Here is a 13,604-nt window from a genome sequence, read left to right on the forward strand (position 1 = left end):
ATTAGTAATTGAATATGGAATCTAGTGTAAATAGATTGTATCTGCTACAACTGGTGTACCTCATTACATGATAAGAGTGAGTAATGAGCCACTAACTAAAAAACAGATTATTCAAGTCAAGATGATGTCAGAGTGGTGTCTCGCCAGATAATACTACTATAATTAATAATCTAATATTGAAGTCAGCCTAATTTAGACAGATATCTGGTGTGCTGCATTGTAATTTAGAGTAAGCGATGAACCACAACCAGAAGAACAAATTACTGAGGTCCATGCAATGTCAAAGTGCCATCTCGCCAGGTAATACTACTGTAATTACTAATCGAATATAATTTAGACATATTATGTCTGCTGCTACTGTTGTGCCGCATTATTAGATAGAAGTGAATGATGAGCCACTAACAGAAGAGCTGATTACTCAAGCCAAGAAAATGTTCGAGTGCTGTCTAATGAGGTATTACCATATTTACTAGTTTAATATTGAAATCAAATAAATAGAAATATTTTTTTCATCTGTTAGGTTCATTTTCTCGTGTTTTTGTATCTTCTGATTTGATTTTTGTGTCCTTGATGATTTATGCTTTCTTTTCATACCTAGCTTTTGTAAGAATGGTGGGAAAAATATTATTATTACTATTATTATACCTGTTTGGCCAAGTTATATAAGACTTATAAGGTCACTTATTTAAGAAAAAGCAACTTATTTTGGAAGCGCAGGGGGAGGGGATGGGGGTAAATCTTGCAAAAGTCAAAGAGCAGGTCTATTAATCAATTGTTGTACATCTTGCAGGAAAAGTTGTAATATAAAAAAAATGTATTTTTAAAAATAATTTTATTTTTTTTTGTTTTTTAATGGTTTTTAATGGTGGATTGATCTCTTCTTGACAGTACGGGACCGAATGTTCTATCCCAGCTGCCGTAATGTCGGGCAATGGGCTTGCTAAATGTCCATGTAAAAAAATTTGACGCAGAAACGTTGAAAAAACGGCATCTGAAACGTTGACAATTGTCGACACATTGTCAAATCTTGTAAATCTTAAATCTTGCAAACGTCAAATCGTGCAAATCTTGCAAAATTCAAAGAGCAGGTCTATTAATCAATTGTTTTGCATCTTGCAGGAAATGTTGAAATAGTGTTAGATTTATTCCATCAGAAAAACTTAGATTTTTTTCAATTAATAATTTCCTCATTCCGAGGATTGAAAATATACACTATAGCCTACTACTTTTACTACTAACAACTCATCGCAGCACCAGACCACTTGAGGCCAACACAGCTATGCACGCTCCTCTTGCATGCTAATCTATTCAAAGCCTGCCTCTTTACACCCTCCCAAGAAGCTCCATTTTTCCTTAAATCTTTCTTTACGACATCCTCCCACCCCAACCACAGACGACCTGTTTCCCGTTTAGCCCTAGACGGCTGGCCGAAAAGAACAATCTCTGGCAATCTGTAATCTTTCATCCGCAGAACCTGCCCTAGCCATCTTAACTTTTCTCTCATTATAGCCCTAGAAAGCGGGATTGAACCACCCTTATAGTTCAGTCTACTGTTTGAAATACGGTCAGTCAGTAGGGTACCCAAAGCAATTCGTAGGCAATTTCCATAGAACACATTTAGCAAATCTTCCTCGGTTTTTCGGAGCACCCATGCTTCAGAACCATATTTGAAAACCATACAAAACATTTTATCTAACTAAGGTAAAAAAAATAATGAAGTCAACATGAGTTTTGTCAGAAAAAAAAACGAAAAAAAACAGAAAAAAATTACCTGTAAAAAATAACAAACATAAAAAATACACAACAACAAAACACACGAAGAAGAAAAAGAAAAATAATAGTCATAGTCGCAGTCGCAAACATTCACAGTCGCAATCAAGCAAACCTCTTTAAAACCTATCTTATAGGCTATATTGAAATCACTGTATATATAATTACCACTGCAAACTAATTATATATACAGTGATTGAAATGCTGTTTTCTTTCTGACTATTACTAGTCGAAAACACCACTCGTAATCAGCTATGCTGTGTTTATTGCAGACCTAATTTCAGGAACTTTCAACGACGTTGAACAAAATGGCTGTTTCAAAATTTTGAAACTATTTTAGGATTTATGGGCTGTTGTATGCCTTAGTATAGAACGTGAATTTAATGGGGGTTAGATCACATTTCTCTTAAATTTCCCTGAAAAAAATTGGCTATTGTCATGGTTAGTAGAAAGGGGGGGGACCAGTCGTGACATGACCACGTGGTTTACGGTTTTCTCACTGAGAATGAAAAAACAGAATTTTTCTCTTTCTTGGACGGTTATGTGTGTTGGTCAATTTATTTGATGTTTTTCATGGATGTCAACAGCAATTTATGTATGTTTTATGGTTTTTGTCAGTGAGAATGGAAAAATAGTATTTTTCTCACTTTGATGGATTATTGAGTCTAACGGGGACAGGGTCAATGACACTTCCTTCAAGATCTTGTTGTTGTGTTGGTCATGTGCACGCAAGACCTAGCGGAATAGGAAACAGTTAGATCATGTGTTTCCTTCTCAACCAATCAGCGAGTCGGATACATATCCTTTCTCAGCCAATCAGAGGCTTGCTTACATATGATTTTCACCGTTACATAATAATTCGCCCTTGAGATTTCGTATATAACGGGCATGCAATGTGATTAAATTATCAGAAAGTATTTTGACATAGTTGATGACACAAGAATGGATAAATTTGACTCTTTTGAAGCCTTGACAGCCACAATTAGCAATGTAAGTTCTGATTTAATACATTTTCATTTTTTATTTTCAAAATAAAATTATTTTCATTGGTCACCCTCCAGTATATTCAGGTAAATCCCCCCCCTCCCACTCTAATACAAAGATCACTATGCAATCTTTATACTCGATAGAAAAAATAAAATATGTTCTTTTTACCCTCAAAACCTAACCCATTCCCCATTGTTTTACAAACAAAATTCTCGCAAATAGAAATAATTATCTTTTCGCTAAATTTAGACTTTTCTCTATTGTAATCATTTCTCTACCTGAGACATCCGTCGCTGTTGTTATTAACCCGCACTGGTCTTGACACAAGGCTCCAGCGCGAGGCCTATAATTAGCTCTGACCCTTTTTTAAAGCACTTCCTGTTCATTAGCGTTAGCAGTTTAGTTTCCGATAGTTTCACAGATTCAAAAGGATGCGACTAAAAGCTAATTTTTATTTATTGGATAACTGAAAAAGAACCATAGCTTAGATCAATGCTTCGATGTTTGACTAAATATTCACATTTTCAACGTTTAGTATTAGGGGGGATTTTCTTCAAACAGCTTGAAACAAACTAGACTGACTTTTGAACGGCTCAGTGAGCCGTAATTCATCTTTTCTCAGATTCAAAAGGATGCGATATCTTTCAGGGGGAGGGGGAGGGGATATTTTTCCATGTCTTGTATCAGGGATATTGGCCGTGGAGATTATGGGCCTCGGGCTAGTTTTTATGGGGATGGGGTAAATACCAGCTACCAAAAAAGGATAAGAAAAGATAAAAAATACCGCTAATACTTTAAATGCATCAAACAAGGCATGCTCAATGCAGATTAAAACCAGAAAAGAACAGAAACGCCTAAAAATAAGAAATTCTTCAAACAGCTTAGAAACAAACTAGGCCGACTTTTATAGGCTGAATTTTGAACGGCTCAGTGAGCCGTAATTCATCTTTCTCAGATTCAAAAGGATGTGACTAGTATATTTTAATAAATTTTTTTACGTTGTGCCTTCTTAGTGATAAAAGCTTTTCTAGACAAAATTATATGGATGAGGGTACTAACTTTCTTTCTGTAAAAAAAGGGGGAAATTATCTTCGATACTAACTTTTCTCTCTTCTTTAAGGACAATGGTGAAGAATGTGTGCCCCCTCCATCTAAGAGAGCAAGAGAGGGTGAGGCAGCCCCAATGCAGCCTGTCAGAAAGTTAAAGAGAGAGTGAGCGGATAGCTACAATGTCGAAGCCCCACCTACGCAAGATCATGAGGTTGTCTCTCATCATGCTTTTTCAATGGTCTCAGAAACTGTCCCGGGAGCACAAGTCTGTACCGTCATTGGTCCTACTGTACAAGCCGCAGCCCAATCTGCGCAAGAAATTAACGACGTTGGCCCGTCCGCCCTCCAACACGCACTACTCGGACCATCTGGCATCCAAGTGCAGTCAAGATTTGCAAATGTGAGCATTTTTTTTCTCATACTATCTTATAGAAATATATAAAACAAAACTTTTATTTTCAACCTAATATGAACTTATCTCAGCGGGATATTAAAATATTAACCCCTCGCCCCCCCCCATTGTTTTCTCTGCGCCCCCCTCCCTCGGAGATATCTAAATATAATGTAATTTTTTTTTGCATACAAACCGCTCTTTTTTCTAATCTTTGCTATTTTCTCTGTTGCTATCGCATCGATATCTCATAAGCGAATATTTTTAGGTAATTTTCTAAATTTTACTGCTATCTCTCACCACTATGAAACTCAAAATGTTATTTTTCACAATTGAATATTATCTAGTTTTCATCTTTGGCTTAAAGCTCCGCACAAGCATATAAATAGATCTGTATCACCCTTTTCCTGTCTTTTTCTATCATTAGCGGTTAGGCCAAGTCTAGGGTTTCAATACTTTTACGTAATTTTGTGTTTATTTCTGAAAATAGCGGAATTGGTTGTAAAATTAGCGTTAGATATTTAGGAAATTGGAATTCTATGTAAGAGCGAAAGAAGTTATATCCCCAAAAATAATAAATGCTATTTATGACATTACTGAAAGGGGGGAGGGGGTTGTTGTTCTCCTGTCAAATTAAAACGGTTTCATGCAGACAATTGTAATTTATTAAGCAAATGCCAATGCAATCTTTATTTGCTGGAGAACCGGTGAAATCTCGTTATTTTAAAATTATGGTTTAACAATATATTTAGGACATTTGGTGAAATGAGGGGAATATGCCACAATTCTATCACCACCTCATTGTAAAGTGAAAAAAAAACTGTTTCTTTACGCGTTGGTGAATGGGTATGGGGCCGAGAATTCGCTGAGAAAAGGATAGCTTTTTGCACCGCAGCGGCCGGGAAGCGCCGGTGGGCCCGAGAAGTGCCGCGGGAAGCTCCGCGGGGAAGCGCCACGATGGCCGGCTCGGAGGGGGGGAGCATTAAATAATGGAAATTGATGGGGGGGAGTTGTTTGAACAAAATAAAATTGTCAATTTTATGTAAAGCGGTGTTTTAGATTGTAAATATCTTATATTAAGTTTGATATTTTGGAACTTTCAGTTGAATTAACCAAATGCTACTATGTGCATACTACTACTACTACTACTAAGCGCTGACGTTAAATAATAATCCAAATTTTAAAAACAGTAGGGATGATTTGAACACTATGAAAATAAGCTATTTTTTTCATTTATAGGCTGGACCATTGGTCCCTTATTCATTATCACCATCGTCATCAGTTGGTGAATGAGAGGAAGAACTCGCGTCTACGGAATTTCATGTCATTCAGGACAATGAATGGGATGGTATTGTTAATTCTGATGAAATACCTTTTAATATTGATGCTTTTCTAAGTAATTATTTCAATGTAGAACCTAGCACAGTTGAGCAAGGTAATGTTCCTAGTTCAGAGGCAGACGTGCCATTGCTATGTCCAAACACCACACACATTTTAGAGGATTTTACTGGAAACCCTCCTCTATCCCCTACTGATTACCTACTTCCATTTCAAACAAATGAAGTGGAACATAGCCCAAATCTTGTTGAACAACTTGGAGGAGGGGGAGGTTATGATATACAATAGGGGAAGGAGGGTAATGATCAATTCACAACTATTCCCGATTTTCAATTGTCCAACACAATTTTAAATTCATTAGTTGTTTACACTGCGACGTGTGGGGACCCATTTAATTCTCTAATGGGGTGAAAATCTGTGTTTGATCCCGTAGAAATTGTGCATGTCTATGTAGATAAAATTCGTGCACTACTGGAGAACCAAATTCAATTGTGGGGGGGTAGGGATTCAATTAAGGTTTCTATTGTTTTAAAGGTGTTCTATTTAAATGAGGGGAAAAGTGAAGTTTATTATCATTATTTACATTCCGAGATGTACGTGATTTATTCGAATTTATAAAATGTTGAGGGTGTTTTTTTGCGATTGGATAGGTCATATTATTACGACTCTTGAGAACTTTAATGAAAATGGGAGTGGCTCTTTAGTTTTATTTATTGAAAATTTAAGTATAAATATTTGTAATTTAACAAAGATTTTATTTTAAGAGGGGGGGGCAGGTGGGGAAAGGGCAGTAGTTTTGAAATATAATCCAGATCTAGAAGGTTGTCGTGGTGTCCAGCGGATCTGTTTCCTTCCTTTTAAAATTTTTTCCAATACTTTAGACAATGGTGATAAAATTGCAATAGGACGATAATTATTTGTATCAGATTTTTCTCCTTTCTTATGCAATGGTATTACACGTGCAATTTTCCATCTTTTAGGAAATGTACCTGAGAAAATACATAAATTTAAAATATGAAGCAATGGTTCAAAAATTACACCTGCAATATTTTTTAGCAAATTAGTTGAGAGTTCATCATATCCCAATGAATTACCATTTTTCAAATTCTTAATGACCTTTTGAAATTCTGCAAAAGTAACCGGGACCATAAATATGCTCGTATCTTCAGTGGGCGGTATATATTTTTTATGCGACCTTGGGGAAGAAAGGTCAATTTCTCCTGAAACAACAGATGATCCAATACTAGCAAAATATTCACTAAACTTCTTAGCAACAGCTTGTTGTCCTCTAAATTCTTTACCATTAATATCAAATAACACTTCAGTTTTATCTTTAATCAAACTCCAAGTTTTTCTAGGTGAATATGAATTTCGAAAAGATTTTTCATAATAAAGTCTTTCACTTACTCTAAGGATCCTTAGTAGCATATTCTTATAATGTTTAAAACGCGTTATATTTATTTCCGTGGGATATTTTATTCTAATTTTATATAAACGATTTTTCTCATTAATAGATCTCAAAAGTGATTCATTTATCCAAGGTTTTTTTGGGGTAAGTTTCTTTCCTCTCGGGCTCTTATATGGGCAAAAAAGATTAAGCTTTTCATTCATAATATAATAAAATTTATCTAATGATTGGTTCGGATCCTTCTCATCAATTATAGGACTCCAATCAACATCACCAAGCCCTTCTTTTAACCTTAACACATTTTTATGTGAAAAATCTCTACGCTTGGTTTGACTTTTTTTATTATGCAGAAAATTTATAAGAAAATCAGACATAATTATACAGTGGTCAGATGAATCATCAGGAATAATAAATCTATTAACAGCATTATAAGGTGAAAAAATATTATCAATAAGTGAAAATGATGTATCAGCTATTCTAGAGGACACAAAACATACGGGGTTTAGTCCATAAGATAGTGGACCCTCCAAAAACTGCAAAATATTTCTATCTATTCTATTCTGATCTACAGATAGGAGTTTCATTAAATCAATATTAAAATAACCCAGAACTAGATAAGGAGTATTAATACTAGACAATTTATAAAACATACTTTCAAAATTATTTTTAAATTATATCTGTCTGGATGACGGAGTACGGTAAATAACTGAAATTAAAAACTTCCGATTATTTGGAAAAGAACATTCAACTACACAAGATTCAAAAATCATTTCAATATTCATTGGCATAAAATCAATCCTTATACGTGCTGGTATGCAATTTTTAATCAAAACACTTAGACCCCCTTGTTTTTGTCTTCTCCGACCGATGTGAAAAAATTGGTAATCTTTTACATGTATATTTTCAATTGAAAAATCATCTAAAAAAGTTTCACATAGGCCTAATATATTTGTATCTGAATCCAACAAAAAAGTTTCAATCACATCCTGCGCAGTCCTCCAACCCCGGCAATTCCAAAACGACATCCTATTTGTATTTACATTTTTTCTTACCAGCTCATTCATAAATATATATTGATTTTTTGGGATATCAAAATTACTAGAAGTATCTTCATCATCACCAGCTACAATAGTTTGAAAAATCGACTGAAATGAAAGAGAATTCCACTAAAATTATTTTAACCTTGACGATGGAATTTCACTATTATCTCTATCCATTATAAAATATTAATCCCACGTTAAGAGCAACCACTCCATGCCTCAAAAGACCAGCAAACCATAATAAAAAAATAACAATTTAAAAAACGAAAAAAAATAATCTCCATTCCAAGTCGTTTTCCCTCAGTACGACTAATCTGTGCAACTTTTAATTTAACCTCTATGTGGATCTAAAAAAAAAAATAATAATAATAATACACCTTATATAAACTAAACATAAAAAAAACACTTTTAATTTAAATGTTTTCATTCATATTACTTGGACACTTGAACTATTACTGCAACTGCAACCCACGATATTACGACATTTGAACATCGACAGGGAATATAACAGGCACTTCCCTTCGGGCGTTGGAAAATTTTTTATGAAAATCGTCAATCTCCGGTATGGCATCATTGAATGTGTATTTGGTAAACGAGCCGTCTGGTCTTTTCACTATCAGATTCGACTGAATCCCCTTCGATATCCAGGCATCACATCCATGATCTTTTCGTAATTTGTCACGTTTCACTAGAAGCAGCTTTCGCACTTTACGGATTTCAGTTGGGACATCATCGCTAATGAACAGGTTGCTGTTGTTTCCAGTGAATGTCTTATCCTTAAGCTTGCTAGCATTCTTCAATATGGCAAACTTATCGTCTTTTTTATTCAGTGTCACCTTCAAAAATTTACGGTTGCTATCATAATGAGTAACTGTGAAATTTACTTCGGGCATTTCCAGCCCGTGACGAACTACCTCTGTGAATAGAACTTGAGCGTGGTTATTTTCCTTACAAGCTGCGTTCCATATGATGACATTATTTTCTAGCTTTGCAGCTTCCATTCTCACAATCCGAAACATATAATCTTCATTTTTCCTTCTTAATTCCATTATTTAATCCGTGCAAGTTTTTATTTGCATTTTGAGGCTAGATGTTTCATTCTCAATCTTTCCAATTTTCGATTCAGTATTGTTTATCTTATTCGTTTGTAGAGATTGTTCTTTTTCCAATTTATCCACCCGTGCGCTAAGAGTTCCTAATTGATTGTTGATATTGTCCAACTTATTTAAATTTTCTTTCACAACATCAAGAATTTGCTTAAAATCCGCAGCTAGTATCAATATTTCCGGTTTCGAGCTAGAACTGAGTCCTGAGGTGTCAAATGAACTGTCCATGCCTTCTTGCTTAGCATTTTTCCTTTTACGTCCCATCTAATCACAATTATATTAATAATGCTTGATATAATATTGTCACATAAATTTACTCCACACAGAGGTCTTAACTACGTCTTATTCTGACGAGAGCATTGAATGATGAATAATAATCCTTATTATTGCCAAACTGGAATACCTCACTTGGATATCTTATGAAATTAACTCAATTTAACAAAGTCAAAAGTTCAATTGAACTTTGTTTAAATTTAACTGAGGGAATTTTTAAAGTGCATTAAGTTTTTATAAAAAATACAAAGAAACATCTTTCCAGTTTACGCGCTTTGGATTGTAAAAACATGGGAAAAATATTTAAAAGAAAACGGCTCCTTCAGGCGGGCGGTAGCTTTTTCATACTTTTACTGCCAATAATTGCAGGACTTGTAAACAGTTTTCTCTTGAGGATGGCAAAACCCTATAAATTGACACCATTTGAAATTGTCCTTTCACCCATCGAACATTTTGAAGACAATCTAAGCAAATTCATTAATGATGAGAATATTGCCGATGATAAAAAACTGCTTTTACTTCAAGATGCATTGCGACGTGTGGACAAACATAAACCTTATCGTGAGAGACCCACCGCCGCCGCCACTGTTACCGATCCCTCTAAACAGGAAACATCTCAAGATTCTGCAAAGTCAAAGGAGAAGGAATTGAATTCGATTGTAACGAAAATTGGAAACCTATTGCCACTCACCTATTGAGAACAGAGTAAAAGATTATTATCATATCTCATGTTGGAAACTGATAAACATCAAGTTCAAGTCGACAGGAAAGGGAAACGAATTATAATTCAAGGAAAAAGTTATAATCTAGTTGATTTAATTTGTGATATGGTGAAAAATCGTCAAGGACTTTTATCCATTGACAATAATCTCTAAGCCTTTTTATATGTATAAAACTTCCCCAAAAGTCTTATTGGCAATAAGCAAATTTTAAAGAAACTAAGAGAATATAGTCCTCCTCCACCAGCAACATCATTTAAAAAAGAAGAAGAAGATTCAATATTTGAAAATACTAGCAGCAGCAGCAGCAGCAATGATTTTACAACACCTGTGGCTGCTAGTCAAAAGCAAAGACGAAATGATTCATCTTCCATTGTGCAAAAGGGGAGTGGACATTACACTACGTGTTTGCGTTCAAAATGGATGAAGTTCTGAAAGGTGTCTATGAAAATATTGGTGAAGCGGGAAGTTTAAGTTCTCCCAAAACGCTTTCCAAAGTTGTCTCCGGCACCACATTGAAAAAAGCAAAAGAGTATCTAGAGAATGAACCGAGTTACACACTGCATCGGAATCACAGGCTTCGCAGCAAACAATATCGACAAACTAAAGCCTTTTTCCCTCGGCATATAATTCAAACGGATCTTTTAACTTTAGAAGTAATTCAACAATGCCACAATGCGCCCTATAAATATATTCTGGTGGCAATTGGTGTCCTTAGTCGCTATGCCTATGCCATTCCATTACGGTCAAAGGGAGGTGTTGACGTTGCTCGGGCCATTGAAATTATTCTAGAACACGATTCTTATAGAAAAATTCAATCGGACCGTGGTAGTTAGTTTTTTAATCCCCATGTGCAAAAGGTTCTTTTGAAATATAATGCAGAACTCTATCATAGTCACAGTCCGATAAAGATTGCATTGGCTGAACGATTAATAAGAACGATTCGTCTATTAATTTCAAGATATTGTACCCTGTAAAATACACCTGCTTTTATTCATGATTTAGATAAAATCATGCGGATATACAACCATTGACCTCATCGATCTCTGTCCAACTCAAGCCCTCGGGAGGCTCAATGAAATAAAAATGCATTTGATACTTTTCTAAAGCAATACTCCAATAATGGAAAAGAGAAAAAAATGTGAAGAAGAAATTCAATGTTGGTGATACTGTTCGAATTAATAGAACCGCCAATATTTTTGAAAAGGGTAATTCTTTGTGGAGCACTGACCTTTTTAAAGTGTGCAAAATCCTGGACACCGAGCCCACGACATATCGACTGCGAGACACCAAAGATGATGAGATTTTCGGCGGTTTTTATGAATATAAACTGCAAAAATTTAGAAACACTAGTGAAATTTATCAAATTGAAATGATATTAAAGAGTCGTACTCATAGGGGCAAGAGACAGTTGCTTGTTCGCTGGCTAGGATAAAACTCAGATTTTGATTCTTGGGTCAGTGCTGAAGATATTAACAATGCCCAATGATTTCTATCTGACTTTAGTGTCCAATATTTCTGATCCTCTCTACAATGACTTGAATAGAACAAGTGATTTTTGGACGAAACTCTCCCCCACCATCAAATTCGATGACGGAAAGTATGAAGTGGCTCTTGTCGACTGTATTATCAAAAATACCTATGACATACTGAGAAAGGATCGTAAATATGGAATAAAAATTAGACCCTATGATCGGCCGCCACCACCCTCAAGTGATCTAGAACAGATTAAAAAGATCAATTGGATGGATTATTCATCTATTGAATTACCCTACGAGGAACTCACCTGTATGAACAATTTATGTCGTTCTATTAATAAAAGAATTTCCGCTCGTAAAAAAGGAGCTTTTTATTTCAACTATTCAAAGGAGGAGGACAAGATCTACATTAGTTCACCTATTGCCAGTGAAAAGGTTATTCTCAGTGATAACGTTAAGGCTGACCTTGGCTTTAAGATAAATATAATCAAAGGTAAAAGTGCCGGAAACACTAATTTCAATTTTGCTGACCATCCACCAGCCTTTTCCACGGATACTTGTATATTTCTCTACGCTTCATTTGTGAAAACATCTCGGGTCGGTAATTCAAATGTTCCCCTCCTAAGAGTTCTTGAACGAAAAACCAATCAAGAGTATATTCACCACTACAATATAAAGCATCTTCAATATATTCCCGTAAACACTTCCTATTTGGAACTCTGTCAGTTAACACTAAGAACTGAATTGGGCGATCCCATAGCAATTTCAAAAGGTTTGGCTGTGATTACATGCCATTTTCGTCCCATCGTTCAAATTCAATAAGATGTCTAATAGAAAAGTAGTATACATTTGTCCTGACAGTGACTGCTATGTTAATACTCTAGATCCGTGACACCTGGGCAATGGATGGACCTACTACAAAGTTCGCTTGTCACTGTCTGGCTACGGTCTTGGCAGCTGGTGTGCTTATGTCAGTCGCTCGGCCCGCTCATGGGCTAGAAACTATCTTGTACTGGCTGCGATATATTTTGCGTCCTCTCCACTCTACGCTTGGGGTTCTGGTAAGGATTTAAAAAAAAGTACTACGGAAAATCTTAGTTCCAGTGCGCGAACCCTTGGCGAGAGATTAAAACAAAATGGTAAAGGCTTAAAAAGGTCGAGAAACAATGTATCACTCATTAGTCTCCACTTAGGTCGGTAACGAAAGGTATCATCCCTTTTTTCAAAGAAAAGAAGGAAAAAGCTTACACGTACTGTAAACAGAAGAAGAAGTCCCAGGAAGAAAATTTTTAGATCAAAACTAGATTTCTTCTCTTAAGATTTCCTACCTACCAAATAAGGATTTTCAACCTTCAATCACCGCCTCATTGAATCTATTCAATGCCGAAAATGTTGATTTGAGTGTCAAGCATGGATACTATGAACAATTTTATCCACAACAACCCCTCTCCGATAATATCCACTTTCAAATTTATTCTAATGAAGACTACTTTATGGACAAGTCTTCAACATTCATAGATTTACAAATGAATGTCCAGAAATCCAATAATACACTGCCGATTCGGGCCGAGGGAATATACTATGAAAATTTTATATTGCATAATTTATTTAGTCAAATTAGTGTCTACATCAATGACAAGCTGGTGAGCACTAGCAACACTCTCTCAAATTATACAAGCTGTATGCAATGCATGCAGACGATACCCAAGTCATACAAGGAATCGAGAGGCACCTCCAATGGATATGAGTATATTACTAATACTGATAGTACAGATGCACTTAAAAAATGCTACAACTAGTGAATTACATCTAGTTGGAAATATATATCATGAAATATTTAATATACCCCAATGGTTGCCGCCCAATGTTAAAGTGGATATAAAACTGACGCTTGCACCATCTAATTTCATATTGAGAAAAGAACTTGCTTTTAATCCTTATGTGAGTCTCATCCGTGCCACGGCGATGCTTCAATCACGCAAAATGAAAGCTATTATTTCTTTGTAACCGGAAGTGAAAGAACCGACAATAAATGAACATTATA

At 35.5% G+C, this 13,604-nt stretch overlaps 1 protein-coding gene across 3 annotated transcripts in view; it reads left to right on the forward strand.

The window, feature by feature from the left end:
- Window positions 1-13,604, forward strand: part of LOC148942546 (MTRF1L release factor glutamine methyltransferase-like) — a 203,306-nt gene that overhangs the window by 20,673 nt on the left and 169,029 nt on the right. The window lies entirely within an intron of this gene.

The sequence above is a fragment of the Artemia sp. Qi Xiang Cuo genome, chromosome 16 (genome assembly GCF_049724085.1).
Source record: "Artemia sp. Qi Xiang Cuo chromosome 16, ASM4972408v1, whole genome shotgun sequence".
In the NCBI taxonomy this organism is placed as follows: Eukaryota; Metazoa; Arthropoda; class Branchiopoda; order Anostraca; family Artemiidae; genus Artemia; species Artemia sp. Qi Xiang Cuo.